The following is a 19,418-nucleotide window of genomic DNA, read 5'->3' on the forward strand; positions in this document are numbered from 1 at the left end:
GCTCCACCCCGGCAAACAGAGTCGGGAGGGCTCCACCCCAGCAGGAGGATTCCACCCCGGCAGGCAGGAGGTCTCTGCCGTGGAGTCAGGTGGGCTACACCTAGGAGAGGTGGAAGCCAGACTAGCTGTGTGCTAGTGCCATACTTTGGGAAGAGTCTGCAGGAGGCAGACTTAAAACTGCATACAAGCCAGGAGGCTGAATACTGTTCATTTGAATTCGTGTGATGGTGGATACCCCTGCGTGGGAAACCTTTATGTTATTGAACTGTCATTTAAATAAAAGTGGGCAAACAGGCCCTTAAAAAATAAGCGAGTTGCCGTGTGCTTTGAAGAAGCTCTACCACTTGAAGCGAGGTCCCACATATGGTGGAGGATGCGGGCATAATTGGAGATCCCTGCAAAAGTAAGTTCATCAGTTATATGAACTGTGTTTCTGTGCAATGGACAGCACAATTTGGTGTGTGTGCAGGTGAGGAGAACCTGCCTTAAAGAGACAGTGCTTCATTTCTTGGTTGTTGGACTGTGCAAAAGTGTTGTGAAGTGACTGTGAAGATGGGGCGGTCAAAGCAAAGAAAAGAAGCAAGATTTGCTGATATGAGAGACCGAGCCCTGTGGCTGGAGGGGTTGTTATCCCCAGAACAAGCCCCATACATAAATGAACAAAGTTTGCCAAAATGGGAAGTGCATGTTGTTGCTGCTGGCAACACTGGTGAAAGGAGACCAGCTATGAATGTGCAGAGTCCTAAGCTGGAAAAAGGCTGCAATGTGGGGAGCCTGGACAAGACACGCTGGCAAGAGCGATGCTTGCGGTGCAGGGAGTGGGGGCACACTGTCTCTAAATGCCCTTTGTCTCAGCCTCCATTGCAAAGTTGCATATCAAAGCAAAGGACTGCATCTGTGTTAGGCAAGCCGGCTCTGAGTGCAATGAAGGAGCGACAGCCTGACCACAAGTTTGAGAAGAATGTGGTTGCCCATAGCAACACCTGTGACGTCAGGCCTGCGGACCCTGTAAGAGGAGTGTCTGCAGAGGATTGTGACAACGCAGAAATGAGAGTTCAGCGCATCTGGAGGAACCCACAAAGTTCAGCTGGGAGAGTGCCATCTCCCATAGCAACAGGAGAAAGCCTGGCAACCAGGAGAAGGGGCTACAAGGGAGATGTCTTTCCGTATCCCAAGAAGGTTATCGGTGGAACCATACCCTGCCTGGAATGTGGTCAGTTTGGGCATGGTATCTTTTCTTGCCCCAGATTATGGAATACCACTGATGAGGGTGCTACTGAGCAAAAATCTTCATCTGCAAGCCCAGATTCCTTTTTAAAAATGTTGGCAGCCACCTATGGCAACAGTGAAAAAGTACCTGTTGTGCCTGCAGGGGGTGCCAAGGAGTCAGAAGTGCCTGCCACGGTATCATCCTATAGCTGCATGGATGAACTGGGTGGCCAAAGCCAAGCAGAGGAGAGACTACGCACTCAAGTGAAGGCTATGACACCTGCTTCAGGAAATGGTAAGACTGTTTGTGGGACTGAGTCCAAGGAAGTGAGAGTGTGTCCTTCAGGGAGTTCCACAATACAGATGGACATGGACTGGCTGCTGTGTGCTACCCGGAGTAGTGGGGAGGCACAGGGAACAGCCCAACGATTAGCAGGACTAAATATGGAAAAGGACATGGGGACTCTGCAGGTGCCTGCTATAATCCAGCAGAAGGCTGGGGATGGTAACCTAGGGGTGACCAAAACTGCCATGGCACCGTGTTCCCTAGTGATAGGTGCTGCAGAGATGCCCAGGGAAACCTCCCAGGAGCCCGCAGTGACGGAGCAGAGGATTTCCCAGGTCAGCTATGGAGCTGCAGTCATGTCTATAGGTAATGAGAATGCTGATGGTCATGCCAACAAAAGTGTTACTGTTGGTAAATGTAATGTTATGGTTGGTGATGAGCTAGCACAGCTCACTAAGGATAACAGTGTTGATGTGAATATGATTGAAGATATGTTGTTGCCCTTGGCAACAGTATCCAAGGCTGCAAAGGTGTCCATGGAAACTTCCTGGGAGCTCTGTGTGTTGGAGCCAGAGGTTGCCTGGGACAACTATGGTGCTGCTCTGGACAAGAGAGTACTTGACACAAATGATGATTTAAATGCTAAAACTGAAATCTTTGAAAATGCTCATGGTGATAATGGGCTAACTGAGTCTCAGTACTGACAATATGTATGGAAGTGTTCCTGAGGTGAATGAAGCGCCATCAGAGCACGGTGGTGAAGGTGTGGTATTGCAACCTGTTGAGGTTAAAAATTTAGTGCCACAGTTTTGGTTGAACAAAAGTGATATATGTGATGTGTCTGCTGAGCCACTCTGTCCTGTGTCTCCTCCGGCAGTTGGTGCGGTACTGCGTAGTACCTCTGATTGGAGCGCAGAGAAAGTAGACTGGGACAGATGGGCTGAAAACCTGTTGGCTTTGTTGAAAGGGACCTCTGCTTCCAACAGTGGAGTGGACACGACTTCTGCTGTGCTAAATGGAGGGACTGCAGAGCGGCTTATAGACAAGGGCACACTTGCTGTTGCTGCAGATGATCTCCCTCCCAATATGGACGGGCCAAGTGAGATTGAGCACATAGCAGAGATCGTGCCCACAACCCACAAAGGATCCAATGGTGTAGGATCGAATAGTGTGATACCAAATGAGCCAGTGTTGGTGGAAGTGTCAGATGGCACAAATCAAGTGATTGGGGTCAGTAAACCAAATGTGGAATTGTGTTATGACCGTCAGGTGTCAGGACAGTTGCTGGAAGAGGTACATGTGCCAGTGGAGCTGGTGGATAGCGACGTTGCCATGGGAGACAACCACTCCACGCTGTGCACTTGGTCTCCAGACACTGCCCTGCCAAACTTTGAAATTAATTCTGACAAAGGTGTGGATGTTTCTGGCCAGGAGGAAAAATGCAAGGCCCGTGTAAATGTTGATGATGAGGAAAAGTGCGATGCACTGGTAAATTGTAAATATAATGATGTGGTAGACACAGCTGAGGAAAAAGCTGCAGCTGAATTAGGCCCCCTACAGGTTCAGGAGGGTAGTCTGGGAAGAGAAACTTTAAATAGCTTATCTGCCCAGAGGGAAAACTTTAAGGAAGTGGATAATTTAAAGAGGTCCCCTGACATAAAAACATCTGAAGAGCAAGACAATCGGTCTGTCCTTCAGAAGGATAGTAGGACATTGCTGTCATCTGAGACTGTCAGTGACCAAAGGAAGCATGCAGTGTATGGGGGGAAACCAACCGAGCTAGGTTTTGTCAGCAAGAAGATGCCTGTACATAGAATGCAGCGAGGGTCTAAGGTAACCCCAATAAAAGAGCCCACACTTTTTGTGTTTAAAAGTGTGACCCCTTCAAAGGTAAAGGGAAACCGGCGGTTGAGAGTGCAGTGTAGCTGTAATGTTATCCGACACCGAAAACTCAGGCGTCAACCTCATCCTCAGAAAGGTACGAAGTTTTGGAAGTTCCTTAATGGGAAGGTGATTTGGGTGGCCCCAAGGAAAATAGAGCGGCAACGCTTTTGGAAGCGTACCCGTAAAAAGGCGCAGTGTCTTTATAGGGCCCAAGTCCGTGTAGTAGGAGAACACAGGGAAAGTTGCCTCGTAACAGGGAAAGTTGCCTCGTAAGACAGGAAGGAAAGTTTCCCTTTGAAAGTGATGTCAGTCAGGAATGGGCTCATATAGGTGAAAGCTGGCACAGAGGTGCCAAAGTAAAGAATTTGGGCTTGTGTGTTCTGCCCCCTACGGGATCAAAACAAAGGGGGGGGATATGTGGCAGTGCGGTATCCTGCCACGGTGGAAAGCACGATGCTGACCCAGGATTCTCAACCATAGAGGTTGAGGGGCTCCAGGCAGATCTCCTAATGCAGAGGAAACTGGTTTATCAGTTTCTCTTTGGTTGGTAAAGCCTGTTTTGGGACCTGTAGCCTGGAGATTTCTTAGAGATTTGGGAGGGATGAAATCTCCAATCCTGGGCCCATATTTTGGGAGCAGCCAGCGTGCTGATTGCACAGGTGTGTGCAGGCCTTTTAGTGGAGGCCAGGCCATGATTCTGGGCTCCACCCCGGCAAACGGAGTCGGGAGGGCTCCACCCCAGCAGGAGGATTCCACCCCGGCAGGCAGGAGGTCTCTGCCGTGGAGTCAGGTGGGCTACACCTAGGAGAGGTGGAAGCCAGACTAGCTGCGTGCTAGTGCCATACTTTGGGGAAGAGTCTGCAGGAGGCAGACTTAAAACTGCATACAAGCCAGGAGGCTGAATACTGTTCATTTGAATTCGTGTGATGGTGGATACCCCTGCGTGGGAAACCTTTATGTTATTGAACTGACATTTAAATAAAAGTGGGCAAACAGGCCCTTAAAAAAATAAGCAAGTTGCCGTGTGCTTTGAAGAAGCTCTACCACTTGAAGCGAGTTCCCACATAACATACATACATACTACCCCACATACCTATACTGTACATACATACATACAGTCAGGTCCTTAAATATTGGGACATCTACACAATTCTAACATTTTTGGCTCTATACACCACCACAATGGATTTGAAATGAAACAAACAAGATGTGCTTTAACTGCAGACTGTCAGCTTTAATTTGAGGGTATTTACATCCAAATCAGGTGAACGGTGTAGGAATGACAACACTTTGCATATGTGCTTCCCACTTGTTAAGGGACCAAAAGTAATGGGACAGAATAATAATCATAAATCAAACTTTCACTTTTTAATACTTGGTTAGAAATCCTTTGCAGTCAATGACAGCCTGAAGTGTGGAACGCATAGACATCACCAGACGCTGGGTGTCATCCCTGGTGATGCTCTGCCAGGCCTCTACTGCAACTGTCTTCAGTTCCTGCTTGTTCTTGGGGCATTTTCCCTTCAGTTTTGTCTTCAGCAAGTGAAATGCTCAGTCGGATTCAGGTCAGGTGATGGACTTGGCCATTGCATAACATTCCACTTCTTTCCCTTTGGTTGCTTTTGCAGTCTGCTTTGGGTCATTGTCCATCTGCACTGTGAAGCCTCCAATGAGTTGTGAAGCATTTGGCTGAATATGAGCCGATAATATTCCCGAAACACTTCACAATTCATCCGGCTGCTTCTGTCAGCCGTCACATCATCAATAAATACAAGAGAACCAGTTCCATTGGCAGCCATACATGCCCACGCCATGACACTACCACCACCATGATCACTGATGAGGTGGTATGCTGAGGACCATGAGCAGTTCCTTCTCCATACTCTTCTCTTCCCATCACTCTGGTACAAGTTGATCTCGGTCTCATCTCTCCATAGGATGTTGTTCCAGAACTGTGAAGGCTTTTTTACATGTCGTTTGGCAAACTCTAATCTGGCCTTCCTGTGTTTGAGGCTCACCAATGGTTTCCATCTTGTGGTGAACCCTCTGTATTCACTCTGGTGAAGTCTTCTCTTGATTGGTGACTTTGACACACATACACCTACCTCCTGGAGGGTGTTCTTGATCCGGCCAACTGTTGTGAAGGGTGTTTTCTTCACAAGGGAAAGAATTCTTCGCTCATCCACCACAGTTATTTTCCGTGGTCTTCCGGGTCTTTTGGTGTTGCTGAGCTCACCGATGCGTTCCTTCTTTGTAAGAATTTTCCAAGCAGTTGTTTTGGCCACGCCTAATGTTTTTGCTATCTCTCTGATGGGTTTGTTTTGTTTTTTCAGCCTAATGATGGCTTCACTGATAGTGACAGCTCTTTGGATCTCATCTTGAGAGTTGACAGCAACAGATTCCAAATGCAAATAGCACACTTGAAACGAACTCTGGACCTTTTATCTGCTCATTGTAATTGGGATAATGAGGGAATAACCCACACCTGGCCATGGAACAGCTGAGAAGTCAATTGTCCCATTACTTTTGGTCCCTTAACAAGTGGGAGGCACATATGCAAACTGTTGTAATTCCTACACCGTTCACCTGATTTGGATGTAAATACCCTCAAATTAAAGCTGACAGTCTGCAGTTAAAGCACATCTTGTTCGTTTCATTTCAAATCCATTGTGGTGGTGTATAGAGCCAAAAATGTTAGAATTGTGTCCATGTCCCAATATTTATGGACCTGATTGTAGATACATTCTACCCCACATACCTATACATACAAACATACTATCCCACATACCTATACATACAAACATATTACCCCACATATCAATACATACATACTACCACACATACCTATACATACAAACATACTACCCCACATACCTATACATACATACTACCCCACATACCTATACAAACATACATACATACAACCCCCACATACCTGTACATACATAGAACCCCACATACATACTGCCCCACATATCTATACAAACATACATACTACCCCACATAGCTATACATATATACTACCCCACATAACTATACATACATACTACCCCGCATACCTATACAAACATACATACATACTAACCCACATACCTATACATACATACATACTACCCCACATACTTATACATACATACAACCCCCACATATCTATGCAAACATACATACTACCCCACATACCTATACATGCATACATACTACCCCACATACATACATACATACTACCCCACATACATACATACATACTACCCCACATACCTATACATGCTGCCCCACATACCTATACATACTACCCCACATACCTATACATACATACTACCCCACATAACTATACATGCATACTACCCCACATACATACATACATACTACCCCACATACCTATACATACTACCCCACATACCTATACATGCATACTACCCCACATACATACATACATACTACCCCACATACATACATACATACTACCCCACATACCTGTACATACATACTACCCCACATACCTATACATACATACTACCCCACATACCTATACATACATACTACCCCACATACCTATACATACATACCTATACATACCACATACATGTACACTCATACACACACTTACACATCTGTCTGCACTGTTTGAAAATATCTTTAAATAACATAAATGACGGAGATGTAAGCCCCGCCCACTGTTCGCCCAATCCATCCAATCCGAAGAAGAAGAAGAAATAATAATAATAAAAATGATGATGATAACAATTAATGATAAAAAAATATAGATAGTATTAATTAATAATAATATTAGCAATAATATAACAACAACATAATGATAATAATAATAATAAGATGATAGCGATAAAGAAAAAATAAAAATAGTAAAATAGTATCAATTGATAATAATATTGTTAATAACACAACATAAAAAAGATAGTGATAAGAAGAAGAATATTAAATAAAATAATAATAATAATTATTATTATTATATTAAAAACACTAGGCTGCATTGTACAAAGTGTCCTTTAGGGGGAGCTCCGCCACCTCTCAGTACAAAACACGTGCGGTGTAAATACACCGACTACATTTCCCGGCAACGCTGAGGGATCAGGAGCTCCGTCTCTGATTGGCTGAGGCCCTGATCGCAGAAGGTATACAGGAGGGAGGAAAAGTTCACGTGTAATGCAGAGAGGGGATTGGTTCTTCGGTGACACAGGGGCAGGGATTGTATAAGGGAGGACGACTGGATTGGGGATAGGCGTGAGTGAGGCGGAGCTAATAGGATAGAGGCATTGCAGGGATTGGACTAGGAGTGGAAGCGGGGCGGAGATTGGAAGGAGTGTATGAGCTGGGCAGGCGGTAAAGGAAGCGGGGCGTGGGTTGGATGAAGAATGACAGCGGGGCGGGGTCTTGCAGGATAGTGACAGTAGGCGGGGTCTTGTGGACGGGGCGCTGACTGGGGCCTCGGAGCTCCTGTGGTCGGTGATGGCGTGGTGGATGTGGTCGGTCCGGGGGAGATGTGGCCTGTCCGGGGCCTGGAGGTCCGCCTCTAGGGGGTGTGTGACCCGAGCCTGTACCGAGGCCGGAGACCCAGGGGTGAGACACCTCCCCCCCGCAATACCTCCCCAGCCCCCCCCCATAATATCCCATACTTCTCTCCCCCCCATAATAATCCAGACCTCTCCCCCCCCCCCATAATATTCCATACTTCTCCCCCCCCCCCATAATATTCCAGACCTCTCCTCTCCCCCCCCCCCCATAATATTCCATACTTCCTATCTAATTCTCCCCCCCCCCCATAATATTCTATACTTCTCCCCCCCCCATAATATTCCATACTTCTCCTCCCCCCCCCCACCATAATATTCCATACTTCTCCCCCCCCATATATTCCAGACCTCTCTCCCCCCCCCCCCATAATATTCCATACTTCTCCCCCCGCCAGAAATTCCATACTTCCTCCTCCCCCCCCCCATAATATTCCATACTTCTCTTTCCCCCCCCCATAATATTCCATACTTCTCCTCCCCCCCCGCCATAATATTCCTTACTTCTCCCCCCCCCATAATATTCTATACCTCCCCCCCCATAATATTCCATACTTCTCCCCCCCCCCCATAATATTCCATACTTCTCCTCCCTCCCCCCATAATATTCCATACTTCTCCTCCTCCCCCATAATATTCCATACTTCTCTCCCCCCCATAAGATTCCATACTTCTCCCCCCCATAATATTCCATACCTCTCCCCCCCCCCATAATATTCCATACTTCTCCTCCCTCCCCCATAATATTCCATACTTCTCTCCCCCCCCATAATATTCCATACTTCTCCCCCCCCATATATTCCATACCTCTCCCCCCCCCCCCATAATATTCCATACCTCTCCTCCCCCCCCTAATATTCCATACCTCTCCTCCCCCCCCTAATATTCCATACCTCTTCCCCCCCCATAATATTCCATACCTCTCCTCCCCCCCATAATATTCCATACCTCTCCCCCCCCCCCATAATATTCCATACCTCTCCTCCCCCCCCATAATATTCCATACCTCTCCTCCCCCCCCATAATATTCCATACCTCTCCCCCCTCCCCATAATATTCCATACCTCTCCCCCCTCCCCATAATGTTCCATACCTCTCCCCCCCCCATAATGTTCCATACCTCTCTCCCCCCCCCCCCCATAATGTTCCATACCTCTCCCCCCCCCCCATAATGTTCCATACCTCTCTCCCCCCCCCATAATGTTCCATACCTCTCTTCCCCCCCCCCATAATGTTCCATACCTCTCTCCCCCCCCATAATGTTCCATACCTCTCTCCCCCCCCCATAATGTTCCATACCTCTCTCCCCCCCCCATAATGTTCCATACCTCTCTCCCCCCCCATAATGTTCCATACCTCGCTCCCCCCCCCCATAATGTTCCATACCTCGCTCCCCCCCCCCATAATGTTCCATACCTCGCTCCCCCCCCCTAATGTTCCATACCTCTCTCCCCCCCATAATGTTCCATACCTCCCCCCCATAATGTTCCATACCTCCCCCCCATAATGTTCCATACCTCTCTCCCCCCCCCATAATGTTCCATACCTCCCCCCCATAATGTTCCATACCCCCCCCCCATAATGTTCCATACCTCCCCCCCCCCCATAATGTTCCATACCTCTCCCCCTCCCCATAATGTTCCATACACCTCCCCACCCCCCATAATGTTCCATACCTCCCCCCCCATAATGTTCCATACCTCCCCCCCCATAATGTTCCATACCTCCCCCCCCATAATGTTCCATACCTCTCCCCCTCCCCATAATGTTCCATACCCCTCCCCCCCCATAATATTCCATACCTCCCCCCCCATGATCCATACCTCTCCTCCCCCCCCCCCCCCCCATAATCCATACCTCTCCCCCCCCCCTAAAATTCCATACCTCACCTCTCCCCCCCCCTAAAATTCCATACCTCTCCCCCCCATAATAATCTATTTCTCTCCTCTTCTCCCCCCCCCCCATAATAATCTATACTCCTCCCCCCCCCCCATAATATTCCATAACTCTCTCTCCCCATAATGTTCCATCGATACCTTCCCCCCCCCCCATAATGTTCCACCCCCATACCTCCCCCCTCCCCCCATAATGTTCCACCCATACCTCCCCCCCCATAATATTCCATACCTCTCCCCCCCCATAATAATCTATACTCCTCCTCCCCATAATCTATACTCCCCCCCCCCCCCCCCCATAATAATCTATACCCCCCCCCATAATATTCCATACCTCTCCTCTCCTCATAATGTTCCATCGATACCTTCCCCCCCCCCATAATGTTCCACCCATACCTTCCCCCTCCCCCCCCAGAATGTTCCACCCATACCTTCCCCCTCCCCCCCAGAATGTTCCCACCCATACCTTCCCCCTCCCCCCCAGAATGTTCCACCCATATCTCCCCCCCCCCCCCCATATGTTCCACCAATACCTTCCCCCCCCCCCCATAATGTTCCACCAATACCTTCCCCCCCCCCCATAATGTTCCACCCATACCTTCCCCCCCCCCCCATAATGTTCCACCCATACTTCCCCCCCCCATAATTTTCCACCTATACCTCCTCCCCCCCCATAATGTTCCACCCATACCTCCCCCCCCCCCATAATGTTCCACCCATACCTCCCACCCCATAATGTTCCACCCATACCTCCCCCCCCCCATAATGTTCCACCCATACCTCCCCCCCATAATGTTCCACCCATACCTCCCCCCCATAATGTTCCACCCATACCCCCCCATAATGTTCCACCCATACCTCCCCCCCCATAATGTTCCACCCATACCTCCCCCCCCCCCCCCCATAATGTTCCACCCATACCTCCCCCCCATATGTTCCACCCCTACCTCCCCCCCCCATAATGTTCCACCCATACCCCCCCCCCCATAATGTTCCACCCATACCTCACCCCCCCATAATGTTCCACCCATACCTCCCCCCCCCATAATGTTCCACCCATACCTCCCCCCCATAATGTTCCACCCATACCTCCCCCCCCCCATAATGTTCCACCCATACCTCCCCCCCCCCATAATGTTCCACCCATACCTCCCCCCCCCATAATGTTCCACCCATACCTCCCCCCCCCATAATGTTCCACCCATACCTCCCCCCCCATAATGTTCCACCCATACCTCCCCCCCCCATAATGTTCCACCCATACCTCCCCCCCCCATAATGTTCCACCCATACCTCCCCCCCCATAATGTTCCACCCATACCCCCTCCCCCCATAATGTTCCACCCATACCTCCCCCCCCCCCATAATGTTCCACCCATACCTCCCCCCCCCCCCATAATGTTCCACCCATACCTCCCCCCCCATAATGTTCCACCCATACCTCCCCCCCCATAATGTTCCACCCATACCTTCCCCTTCCCCCCCATAATGTTCCATACCTCTCCCCCCCCCCCATAATGTTCCATACCTCCCCCCCCCATAATGTTCCATACCTCCCCCCCCCCATAATGTTCCATACCTCCCCCCCCATAATGTTCCATACCTCCCCCCCCCCCCCCATAATGTTCCATACCTCCCCCCCCCATAATGTTCCATACCTCCCCCCCCCATAATGTTCCATACCTCTTTCCCCCCCCCCCCCATAATGTTCCATCCATACCTCCCCCCCCCCCCCATAATGTTCCACCCATACCTTCCCCTTCCCCCCCATAATGTTCCATCCATACCTCCCCCCCCCCCTTCCCCATAATGTTCCACCCATACCTTCCCCTCCCCCCATAATGTTCCATCCATACCCCCCCCCTTCCCCATAATGTTCCATCCATACCTCCCCCCCCCATAATGTTCCATCCATACCTCCCCCCCCCCCATAATGTTCCATCCATACCTCCCCCCCCCATAATGTTCCATCCATACCTTCCCCCCCCCCCCATAATGTTCCATCCATACCTTCCCCCTCCCCCCCATAATGTTCCACCCATACCTCCCCCCCCCCCCATAATGTTCCATCCATACCTCCCCCCCCCCATAATGTTCCATCCATACCCCCCCGCCCCCCCCTTCCCCATAATGTTCCATCCATACCTCCCCCCCCCCCATAATGTTCCACCCATACCTCCCCCCCCCCCCCCATAATGTTCCATCCATACCCCCCCCCCCCATAATGTTCCATCCATACCTTCCTAACTAAAAACTAATAAGAAGGAAAATCCTAGCGCTGCATTTTGCAGAGTGGCCCACAGGGGCGCCCCTCCTCCTCTCAGTACGGAACACATGCAGTGTAAATGGTCTATATTCCCATCTGATTGGTCGAGGCCCCAATCCAGAATGAGTGCAGAGGGGAGGGAAAGTCCATGTATAATGCAGACAGGGGATTGGTTGTTCAGTGACGGAGGGGCGGGGACTGTTATGACAAGCAGGAGTTGGGGAGGCGTGAGTGTGTTGGAGTATAAATGCTGAGGAGTCGGGTCCTGGGAGCTCCTGTGGTCGGTGATGGCGGGATGGATGTGGTCAGTTCGGGGGAGGAGCCACCTGTCCAGGGTCTGGAGGTCCGCCTCTAGGGGTGTGTGACCCAAAGTGTGCAGGGCCTGGACAGCCAGGTGAGACAATGACCTCCCCTTTTTAACAACCCCGTGCCTCCCCCCTTCTAACACCCCGTGCCTCCCCCTTCTAACACCCCGTGCCTCCCCCCTTCTAACACCCCCGTGCCTCCCCCCTTCTTAACACCCCGTGCCTCCCCCCTTCTTAACACCCCGTGCCTCCCCCCTTCTTAACACCCCGTGCCTCCCCCCTTCTTAACACCCCGTGCCTCCCCCCTTCTTAACACCCCGTGCCTCCCCCCTTCTTAACACCCCGTGCCTCCCCCTTGTAACACCCCGTGCCTCCCCCACCATCCCTTCCAATACCTCCGTATGTGTCCCATTGACTGTTTGAGTCCAGCTTTATTTCTGTCATCCTCTGCTCTGGCGGTCTCTTGTAACGGGGGGCGCCGGCCTCTGATAACGGGGGGTGCGCTGGTCTATTATAATGGGGGCTGCCGGCCTCTGGCGGTCTCTTGTAACGGGGGGGGCCGGCCTCTGATAACGGGGGGTGCGCTGGTCTATTATAATGGGGGCTGCCGGCCTCTGGCGGTCTCTTGTGATGGGGAAGACGCCGGGCTTTGGCTGTCCCTGGTAATGGGGGGCGGTAAAGCAGCTCTCAGGGCTGAGTTGATGGGTCAGTATAATGTGTGTGGGGTGTACACAGCAGGGGGCGCTCCTTTGCATGTTGGGGGGTCTTCAGAACAGGAAACTTCCTGACCTTCCCCCACTCTCTCTACAGAAACTTCACCTCAATCTGTGAATGTCTGTCCGGGGACGAGCTGCAGAGCTTCCCATGACTCCCCCATTCACCCCCCCCCCCCCCCCATGGTGTAGCTCCTAGTCGCAGTCCTGTAATCAGGATTAGTAAATGGAGACGGGGGGGGGTGGGGGGGAGTTATTGTGTGCGGAGATCATATTCCCGGATTGGTTTCCATTATTTGTCTGGCAGGTCACATGACGTCACATCGAAGGTTATTCCTCCTCATTCCTCACTGCATCCGGCATCACCTCTAAAATCACCTCCATGCCCCCCGAACACCCCCCTCTGTGCGCAGCAGGGGGCGCTCCTCTCCACTGAACACCCCCCTGTGTGCGCAGCAGGGGGCGCTCCTCTCCATGAACACCCCCCTGTGTGCGCAGCAGGGGGCGCTCCTCTCCATGAACACCCCCCTGTGTGCGCAGCAGGGGGCGCTCCTCTCCATGAACACCCCCCTGTGTGCGCAGCAGGGGGCGCTCCTCTCCATGAACACCCCCCTGTGTGCGCAGCAGGGGGCGCTCCTCTCCATCAACACCCCCCTCTGTGTGCGCAGCAGGGGGCGCTCCTCTCCACTGAACACCCCCCTGTGTGCGCAGCAGGGGGCGCTCCTCTCCATCAACACCCCCCTGTGCGCGCAGCAGGGGGCGCTCCTCTCCATCAACACCCCCCTCTGTGTGCGCAGCAGGGGGCGCTCCTCTCCATCAACACCCCCCTCTGTGTGCGCAGCAGGGGGCGCTCCTCTCCATGAACACCCCCCTGTGTGCGCAGCAGGGGGCGCTCCTCTCCATCAACACCCCCCTCTGTGTGCGCAGCAGGGGGTGCTCCTCTCCATCTACACCCCCCTGTGTGCGCAGCAGGGGGCGCTCCTCTCCATCAACACCCCCCTCTGTGCGCAGCAGGGGGCGCTCCTCTCCATCTACACCCCTCTCTGTGCGCAGCAGGGGGCGCTCCTCTCCATCAACACCCCCCTCTGTGTGCGCAGCAGGGGGCGCTCCTCTCCATGAACACCCCTCTCTGTGCGCAGCAGGGGGCGCTCCTCCATCAACACCCCTCTCTGTGCGCAGCAGGGGGCGCTCCTCTCCATGAACACCCCCCCTACCCCTTTTGCCCCTCCCAACACAGAGCCCAGAACCGGGGTGACACCAAGTCAGTCCCCCCCCCCCCCCCCAGTGTGTCAGAATGCCTGCCGCAGTCCCACTATAAGTCGCTGATCGCCGCCATTACTAGTAAAAAAAAAGAACCTCCCAGTATCTTTCCCGCCATTTGTAAACGCTATAACTTCCACATAAACCAATTAATTTACACGTATCGGGATTTTTTCATTAGCGAAGACACGGAGCGGGAGACATTTTGGCCGAAATTTATGAAGAAATTAGATTTTTTGGATTTGTGTGTCCTAACCTACATTTTAAGTGTTTGGTTTTTTTTGTTTTTTTTTTCTCTCTGAAGTTTTGCATTTGTTGCAAATATGGTGCAATATTAAAAATTACAACAGCCACCGTTTTATTCTCTAGGACCTCTGATTTCAGAAAATATATCATGTTTGGGGCCCTTTTTTTTTTTTTTTTTTTTTTCTTAGCAAGAAAAAAAATGCCGATTCTAACCACTTGCCGCCAGCCACTGTATAAGTAGGGCGGGACGGCTGGGCAAAACCACGTTTTAAAACATGCGTTTTGTAAACAGGTAGGGGGGCGCGCGCGAGGTGCACAGCCGCCCTGCCTGTCCCGCCGATCACAGCCGCAGATGTCAGTCGCCGGGTCACAGCCGGTCGTTACCGGCTATGTCCCGGCGATCGGCGACAAGCAGTGACAGAGAGCACAGCTGCAGTAGCTGTGCTTTCTGTCACTTCCCTGACAGCTCCTGACATGCTGAGCCAGAGAGAAGAGTTTCTCTCTCCCGATCAGCGGTGTTCCCTGCAGTACACACCCCCCACCCCGCCCCCTAGTAAAACACTCCCCCTCACACAGTTAACCCTTTCCCTGAATAATAAAGTTAACCCCTTCCTCCCCAGTGCCATTAGTACAGTGTCAGTGGTTTTTTTTTTTGCACTGATCACTGTATTGGTGTCACTGGGGATGTCAGTGACCCCAAGTCAGTACCCCCCAGTGTCAGAATGTCCGCCGCAGTCCCGCCATAAGTCCCTGATTGCCGCCATTATTAGTATAAAAAAAACCTCAAAATCCCAGTATCTTTCCCGCCATTTGTAAACGCTATAACTTTCACGTAAACCAATTAATTTACACGTATTGGGTTTTTTTTTTTAGCAAAGACGTCGCAGAATGCATTTTGGCAGAAATTTATGACTAAATTTGATTTTATAATTTTTTTTTACTGGACATGTTTTATAGCAAAAAGTCCAAAATATTGTTTTTTCCCTCAAAATTGTCAGCCTTTTTTTTTTATAGCGCAAAAAATAAAAACCGCACAGGCGATCAAATACCACCGAAAGAAAGCTCAATTTGTGGGAAAAAAAAGGATGTAAATTTCATTTATGTACCATGTTGCATGACCGCGCAATTGTCCGTTAAACTAGCGCAGCGCTGTATAGCAGAAAAATGGCGTAAATTCCATTATCTATCCCATAGTTTGTAGACGCTATAACTTCACACAAAGCAATCAATATACACTTATTGGGGTTTTCTTTTACCAAAAACATGGAGCGGAATACATTTTGGCCTAAATTTATAACCAACTTGGAGTTTACTATATATTTTTTATAGCTGAAAGTAAAAAAATATTGTTTTTCTTAAAAATGTTTGGGCTTTTTTTGTTTATAGCGTGAAAAATAAAAAGCGCACAGGTGATCAAATACCACCGAAAGAAAGCTCTATTTGTGTGAAAAAAGGACGTAAATTTCGTTTGGAAGCAGCATTGCATGACCGCGCAATTATCAGTTGAATTAGTGCAGCGCCGAGTAGCAAAAAGAGGCGTGGTCATTAAGGGGGGTAAATCCTCAGGAGGGCGAGGGGTTAACATAATGTAGCAGTGTGTTGAAAAAAGTGACTAAAGCTGAAAATCCTTCTAATCCTTTTATTTCCATCCACACAAATGCATTGGGAACACGACACATTCTATTCCAAATCACAACATGAAGAAAAATACATCAAATTTGTGTTGTTCCTCTAAAAAAAATGGAAGAAAAGTGAATATTAGACGGTTCATAATAATCGCAGTGTTTGTATTCTTCTTTACAAACTCCAACATTCACTATATAAACTGAGAAATGTTTGAAGATTTTGCTTTCCTTTGAATGACTTCATGAATATTTGGTTGTAGTCGCACTGTTTCTGAGAACTGCTGTACATCTGTGTTGCATGGAGTCCCCCAACTTCTGGCCCCTGTGATCAGGTATTCCAGCCCAGGATGATTGGACCACATTCCACAGTTCTTCTCTATTTCTTGGTTTGGCCTCAGAAACGGCATTTTTGATGTCACCCCACAAGTTTTCTATTGGATGAAGATCCGGGGATTGGGCTGGCCACTCCATAACGTCCATCTTGTTGGTGTGGAACCAAGATGTTGCCCGTTTACTGGTGTGTTTGGGGTCGTTGTCTTGTTGGAACACCCATTTCAAGGGCATTTCCTCTTCAGCATAAGGCAGCATGACCTCTTCAAGTATTCTGATGGATTCAAACTGATCCATGATCCCTGGTATGCGATAAATAGGCCCAACACCGTAGTATGAGAAACATCCCCATATCATGATGCTTGCACCACCATGCTTCACGGTCTTCACAGTGTACTGTGGTTTGAATTCAGTGTTTGGGGGTCGTCTGACAAACTGTCTCCGCCCACTAGACCCAAAAAGAACAATCTTACTTCCATCAGTCCACAAAATGTTGCGCCATTTCTCTTTAGGCCGGTCAATGTGCTCTTTGGCAGATTGTAACCTCTTCAGCACACATCTTTTTCCCAACAGTGGGACTTTGCGGGGACTTCTTGCAGATAGCTTGGCTTCACATCGGCGTCTTCTAATTGTAACAGTCCTCACAGGGAACGTCACACCTTCTTTCATCTTCCTGGAGCTGATTGTTGGCTGAGTCCTCACAGGGAACGTCACACCTTCTTTCATCTTCCTGGAGCTGATTGTTGGCTGAGTCCGCCCCATTTTGGCTATTCTTCTATCCATTCCAATGGTAGTTTTTCGCTTTTTTCCACGTCTTTCAGGTTTTGGTTGCCATTTTAAAGCATTTGCCATCATTTTGGCTGAGCAGCCGATCATTTTCTGCACTTCTTTATATGTTTTCCCCTCTAATCAACTTTTTAATCAAGGTACGCTGTTCTTCTGAACAATGTCTGGAACGACCCATTTTCCTCAGAATTTCAGGGAGAAATGCACTGTAACCAGCATGTCCAACATTTGCTGCCTTCCTTCCTTAAATAAGGGCAATAATTGCCACCTGTTTATCAAAGAATGAATGACGTCACTAATAGAACTCCACACTGCTATTATTTTGAACACGCCCCTTTCAATGAGTGATTCAATGACACAGAATCAGCAGCATGCATGTCATGACTGTTGGGTCTGTTGGATTTCTATGACTCTACTACACCTGCTAGGAAATTATTTGCCATGTAGGAATATCATTTCCACCAAAAGCAGCGATTGATCCGGTTAGTGATGTCTGATCAGGGGCGGACTGACCATTTGGAAACTCGGGCACTGCCTGAGGGCCCGGGGTCAGTAGGGGGCCCCATGAGATGCCCCTGGTACCTTTTTCATAGGCTTTTTTGAGTGTGGGCAAGGGCACAGGGGCCCCATGATCCCCTATTGCCCGGGGGCCCCATGAGTTGTCAGTCCACCCCTGTGTTTGACTGCTATTATTTTGAACACAACTGTATGGGGGGGGGGGACATCAAGGGGTTAATATTGTAGACATAATCCGCAGCCAGCGGCACTATAAATGGATTAGTTGTGTAATCCATCCGTTCTGATCCCGGGAAGATGAAGCGGAGATCATGTGACCATTCATAGCACCGGCTCTAAGCCAATGACAGGCTGTCGGTAATGTTGGAGGATTCCTGGTGACAGCCGGACCTCCTGCCTGCCGTATAAGACCCAGAACATCCCAGAGGAGACCTCTCTGTTCCTCTAGGCCTGAACTCTGCCCTGATCTCTGCCTGCAGCCGGCTGCTCATAGAAATCAATCCGCTCCCATATATCTTAGTAGAGATGAATACTGCAGTGAGGGCAGCAGGGGCCCCCTGGAGTCGCACCCAATTCCTGATGAATACAGGCAACGTGTGCCACATTGCTGGAGAAGATCGCAAGAGACTGCCAGGTTGCGAATGAATACTTTTTTTTTTTTTTGTTTCTTGTGCTACAGGAGGCTGCTGGTGGGGGGGGGGGGCCTGACTCTGTGCTACAGGAGGCTGGTAGGGGCTGCCGCCACTCTACAGGAGGCTGGTGGTGGGGGGGGGCTGCCTCCGCTACTGCAGGCTGGTGGGGGGGGGCTGCCGCCGCTATACAGGAGGCTGGTGGGGGGGGGCGACCGCTGCTATACAGGAGGCTGGTTGGGGGGGGCTGCTGCGGCGCTACAGGAGGCTGGTGGGGGGCTGCTGCTGCGGCGCTACAGGAGGCTGGTGGGGGGGCTGCTGCGGTGCTACAGGAGGCTGAAGGGGGGGGGGGCTGCCGCCGCGCTACAGGAGGCTGGTGGGGGCTGCCGCCGCTATACAGGAGGCTGGTGGGGGCTGCCGCCGCTATACAGGAGGCTGGTGGGGGCTGCTGCTGCGCTACAGGAGGCTGGTAGGGGGAGGGGCTGCCGCCACTCTACAGGAGGCTGGTGGTGGGGGGGGGGGGGCATCCGCCGCGCTACAGGAGGCTGGTGGGGGCTGCCGCTGCTATACAGGAGGCTGGTGGGGGCTGCCGCTGCGCTACAGGAGGCTGGTGGGGGCTGCCGCTGCGCTACAGGAGGCTGGTGGGGGCTGCCGCTGCGCTACAGGAGGCTGGTGGGGGCTGCCGCTGCTATACAGGAGGCTGGTGGGGGCTGCCGCTGCTATACAGGAGGCTGGTGGGGGCTGCCGCTGCTATACAGGAGGCTGGTGGGGGCTGCCGCTGCTATACAGGAGGCTGGTGGGGGCTGCCGCTGCTATACAGGAGGCTGGTGGGGGCTGCCGCTGCTATACAGGAGGCTGGTGGGGGGGGGCATCCACCACGCTACAGGAGGCTGGTGGGGGGGAGGCTGCCGCCGCGCTACAGGAGGCGGGTGGGGGGGGCTG

General features: G+C 50.7%; 1 protein-coding gene across 4 annotated transcripts in view; it reads left to right on the plus strand.

Annotated features, from left to right (window-relative positions):
- The first annotated feature begins 7,814 nt into the window (after positions 1-7,814).
- The window catches only part of MOCS1 (molybdenum cofactor synthesis 1), a 53,969-nt gene continuing 42,365 nt past the window's right edge, over positions 7,815-19,418 (plus strand). For 3 of the 4 annotated variants that reach the window (XM_089666929.1, XM_089666932.1, XM_089666933.1), the window contains exon 1: positions 7,815-7,949. The gene's annotated coding sequence lies outside the window, so the exon portion shown is untranslated. Of the gene's footprint in view, positions 7,950-12,342; positions 12,461-19,418 lie in introns of those variants that run through there. The other variant, XM_089666931.1, reaches the window with a different exon arrangement.

This window comes from Staurois parvus, unplaced genomic scaffold, assembly GCF_062004578.1.
Source record: "Staurois parvus isolate SC_StPar_1 unplaced genomic scaffold, SC_StPar_1.0 ptg002918l, whole genome shotgun sequence".
Taxonomy (NCBI): domain Eukaryota; kingdom Metazoa; phylum Chordata; class Amphibia; order Anura; family Ranidae; genus Staurois; species Staurois parvus.